This window comes from Miscanthus floridulus, chromosome 13 (assembly GCF_019320115.1).
Source record: "Miscanthus floridulus cultivar M001 chromosome 13, ASM1932011v1, whole genome shotgun sequence".
In the NCBI taxonomy this organism is placed as follows: Eukaryota; Viridiplantae; Streptophyta; class Magnoliopsida; order Poales; family Poaceae; genus Miscanthus; species Miscanthus floridulus.
Window position 1 is genome coordinate 57,400,928 of NC_089592.1, and position 5,162 is coordinate 57,406,089.

Genomic DNA, 5,162 nt, shown 5'->3' on the forward strand with positions numbered 1-5,162 from the left:
AGGTATATATAATATATGGTTGGAGGGAGACTACACTGAAGGAGTTTCCTTGCTCTGAATTTATGTCGTTTTGTGCTTATTTTTGTTCAGAGAATATTTTTTGTTGGCAACATTGGCACATTGGTGTAGCTAGACATGCACCATAAGGCTACATAGGTTACCACTAACCAGTGCAATGGCCACATGAAAACATCTTGGTCTAACTCCTATTATATTTCGTATACATTCAAGAATTTCAAGTTCAAAATTGAATTCTTTTGTTGATGACCATATGCGGACAGCATTTATCATATGGTATGTAGCAATATTTTATATATTATCAATACTGTAAGGGTATGTACAAAGCGTTGTGCAAACTATCTACATAGCGCCACTTTTGCAAAAAAGAACCCTTGTGAACAGCAATCAACAAAGAAAGAGAGGACATTACCGTCTCGTGAGGCAACGACAATGGCTCATGCTCCCCAGGCTCCGGCAAACATGACGTTAGGAGCAGTGTTATACGGGTCATCGTCCATAGGAGATGCGACCGCGGGATCTAGCTATGCACGTGCGGGGCGTGGCACCAAAGTCCATCCCGCCACCATATATTCCTGTCCAATCCATCAGTTCTCTCCTCCCTGGCAAGTGGAGCGTGGCAGCGGTGGAAGAGCACAAGGCCATGGTGCCAGCAAGGAAGAGCAAGTGTGCGGTGCCATTAATGAAGAGCGAGGTTGAGGCGATGGTGGCAGGGGTCCCAATCTATGGTGGTGGCGGTAATGGCGCGGCGGTGGTGGCGTCAATGGCGCAGTGGCGGCTGGCTAGATTTGGCGTTGCTGATTCGTCCCTATTTGATGACAACTGGTGTTGCATCGGTGCCACGAACTCAACCATGGCGGAGGTGGCTTCGCTGTCGCCCTCCCTCCATGTGGGTGGTTTCCTTTCCCTTCATCACTGCCTCCAAATTGGTGCGATATAGAGACCAATTGTAATTCAATTACTTCTCAATTTGGGCATTTGTCTGCTTGGGATCCTGCACGGTAACACACTATTACTTGAAGCCCTCCAAATTAGTTAGAAATTTATTGCTATCTGTGCATCGTTTATGTTGCGCATAGGCACAGTTGCAGGATTCATTCCCATTATAGTAGAGCAGAAAGACATAATATGTTTTGAACCAGGGTAACCCCATTTCCATTTGCAACACAAACAACCATTGTGGTGTTACAGAAATAGGTATGAGAAGGCTCGGTAATAACCCAGAACAAAAAACAATGTAGCCTCTAATTACACTTGTCTCTCTCTCGAGAACTAGGGCCAAAACATATAGGGAGGCTTAAAGTTCGGTCAAAAACAGAAACACAGAAAGGGAACTCCTACTAGAGGCCAATGAGAAAAAAATACTACAAACGTTAACCAAACCAAAAGCAGTCGGCCAACAGATCACTCTCCCTGTGTTGCCTCATCCTTGTATTCATGACCTTCCTCCATTTTTGTATTCTGCACAGGACGGCAGATGGGCTGACTGGAATTTCATCACCAGTAACGCCACCTTGAGGAAAATGCCTACTGTTGGGTATCGAGGCTCCCAACAGAGTGGTAGAGAGAACGCTACAGCTCTCTTCCCAGCAGCCGAAGGCTTCTACTGGGAGTGAAGGCCTTTGACGTGCCGAGGCATGATTACCGAGACAACGCTTAGGGTTTCGAGCCACAAGATTACTCTCTATTTCATTGGGAGCTGAGATCCTCCTTTTATAGGGTACGGTTACAACATTTCATGGGTACAAGAATGCCCTTGTGACAGCTAAGGCACATTCCCGCATATTCTATGTTTTGGTCAGTTATATTCTAGGTCCCTAGTGTCTTTTAAAACATCAACCACCTCCAGCGACGGGCCTTATCGAGCCGCCTCTTAGCCCAACGGGTCTCTTAGCCTTGTGACAAGTCAGACATAGGGGTATGTTTAGTCTCTGTCTAGCAAGGTGCTGACCGATGGACCCCCGACCGATCTCACAGATCTCTAGAAGGAATTGAGAAGAGCTCAAGCATGCCTACGGCCACTACTCAGGGCGCGGGGGCTCACCAGGGGCCTTGGGCTGCCGAGCAATGGCAGCTTGAGCCTGATTCCAACCTAGAGCAGGCCCGAGCTAGCACTCGGACGACGAATCGACATCCTAAGCAATGGGAAACCTACCAAGCATCCGACGCCTAGCAGGTACGGAGATTCCATAGTGCATGCCCATTCAACAGGCATGAGATTCTATCGGGCAATCCTTTGATAGGGTCACGCAATCGACGTGACGCAATTGGACGACTTCACCAACTCTAGGGGCAGCGGGCTCTGGGGCCCACTCGACAGCCCCTAAGGCGAGGGCTCCTTCATAGCCAAGGAAACCTCGAGAAGGTTCACTCGGGGAGATCGTGCCACACCAGACAGCCCTTGACGGTCAAGTGCGAGGCGATGGCAGTAGTGTCATGCGGCGGTTGTAGCTCCATCGACTCCTCCCTACATAACGAAGCCGAGGTCCATCCACGCTACGGCAGCACCCTCCTGCACCCAGCGTACGTAGACCATAGATTGAAACTCCAAACTGACTTGTGCTCGACCCCTCCTCAAAATATAAGGGGAGGGTTGGCGACTCTTGGACTCGAGCAGAGATGAGATGATCACCATAGGAGAATAGAAGACAGTTCCCCTCTAACAACCCAGCTAGAGAAGGCCGGTTCCTTACTCGCTGGGACGAACTCCGATGAACCGAAGGATAGCATGAAGCAATCCCCAGCTAAACTCTCAATCTCCTCCGTTATAACCCTCAGATTTGGGTGCCCCTTAACACGAAGAACTTCTCATTGCTGGACGTAGGGCTCCGAATCCCAAACTAGGATAGATCACCATGTCCCCCTTGTATTTTTTAGTATCCGAGCCACCGGAGACTCACACATCGACTTCTGACGAACAACCACGATGTTTGCTGCGGTTACGAACCCGCAATACCTGGCGCCGCCGTTGTTTCGCCGCCAACGCCGCCCTGTCCTTCTCCCATCGTTTGCTCCAGACGCACCCAGCCTTCGCTGGTTCATGCTCTCTGGTCGTACGAAGGCACTGTCAGCCGTCTCGCTGGACCAGTGCTTACCAGCGAAGGCTGTGTCGGCCGTCATGCTGGGCCAGCGCAGTGCTTACCAGCAAAGGCCTATACCCGAAATAGGCTACTATATTTTTTTTATTGGCACTATATTTTGAGATTGGGCCTATACACGAAATAGACAAGCCCAGGCTAATTGAATATGTGGAACCGCTTTCCAGTTTCAACCTGATGCGGGTCAAATATGGAATCTTTAATAAACTCGACATTCTTTTTTTTATAGAAAAAAATCTTTGTATACAGTCAACAAACCCAGTTAGTGCTGGTAGCCAGTTGTACTGTGCTCAGACGTGTAAAGCACAGATAGCTAGGCTACAACTTGATTTCTTGGCTCGTTGTTGTGACGTACGACAAGCATATATATAAGAAACGTTCTAAACATGAGATAACATCAGTTACCTTTGGACAGTCTGTTTTATGTGAAAGCTTGGCTGTAAAGTTTGGCTTAATTAGAGCAGAATTTGTCTATATGCCTAACAGACTTCTGCTCAATCGAGGCTATAGTTGAATTCCAGCTAGTATTATGAGTGATAGATGATAACATATATAATTACAATAACACAGTATTTTTTTCATATATTGATGTAACAAAGAAGAAAGATTGGGAAATTCTTAGCTAGAACTGAAACCCGTGAACTCTTATTAACTCTCACCAAACTCATCTTACAAGAGGTCACACAGAAATTTGACTACAGCTGGGGCTTTATTAGCATGTGACAAGGAGACCTGGTTGTTTCAAGCTAAGCCTAAGGGAACGAGTCGACCTCGACACACGTGAAGAAGATGCGCTTGTAGCCGATAGCTGCTTCTCCCTCCACCGCCGGTGCCTTTCTTGCCTCGCTCCTGGTCCTCCTGCCCTCGGCCTCCATCGCCATGGTGAACCTATACCTGTACACCAGAAAATACTCCCTGCACTCCTCTGTGCAGAACCCCATGCTCCTGCATTCCAAAGGAAAATAAGATTGAAACCAGCCATGCCTAGTACATGTGAAAGAACAAGCGGCAAGTTCAATCGAGGCTTACATGTACATGTAGATGATGCGGTCATCCATGCGGCGGTCGCAGAGCTTGCATAATAAAGAGAGAATAATCGTCTACGCAAAAAGGGGAGCTGGTCATCGTGCAGTAGGGGGTGTTGCAAGTGCAGCCATTGCAGCATCGGTCGGTCGTCATCACTGCCAGGGTGATGCTACGGGCACTGCAGTGAACGGGCTCGGCCACATGAAGGTGCGCCGATGCGGGCTCTACGAGGGCCGCCTGGAGACCAACACTGGTCTCTGGGTTGCAGGGGACCCTGGTCGTGAATGGTCCTCCCCCAGAGCGCTTCTTCGTGGGGATGTGCAGGGCACCACGGGATGACATGCTTCCCGACGTTGCTGCTGCTCGGGATGCACGTGTGCTCGATTGCACTATGTGCTAGAGAGGGAGAAAAAGAGAAGTGGTCAACTTGTTGGAGGGTACAGTGGAGCGATGAGGGGAGGTGTATATATGGTTGGAGGGAGGCTATAGTGATGGGTTTCCTTGCTCTGAATTTATATCCTTTTGTGCTTATTTTTGTCTAGAGAATCTTTTCTGTTGGCACCGTTGGCACATTGGTGTTGCTAGACAAGTACCATGAGGCTACACAGCTGGTTACCAATTACCAGTGCAGTGTCCACATGAAAACATCTTGGTCTAACTCCTATTATATTTCGTATACGTTCAAGAACTTCAAGTATAAAATTGAATCCATTTGTTGATGACCATACGCGGACAGCATGTATATGGTATGTAGCAACACTTTATATATTATCAATGTTGTAAGGGTATGTAAAAAAGCGTTGCGGAAACTGTCTACATAGCGCCACTTTTGCAAAAAATAACCCTTGCGAACAGCAATCAATGAAGGAAGAGAGGACATTAGCGTATCGTGAGGCAACGGCAACGGCAACGGCTCATGCTCGATCCCTAGTACCCAGCAAACGTGACGTCAGTAGAAGCATTGCACGAGTCATCGTCCATAGGAGATGCGACCGCGGGTTCCTGCTGCGCATGTGCGGG

At 48.3% G+C, this 5,162-nt stretch overlaps 1 pseudogene; it reads right to left on the minus strand.

Annotated features, from left to right (window-relative positions):
• Positions 1-3,868: 3,868 nt before the first annotated feature.
• Positions 3,869-4,484, minus strand: LOC136500992 (uncharacterized; annotated as a pseudogene).
• Positions 4,485-5,162: the final 678 nt, after the last annotated feature.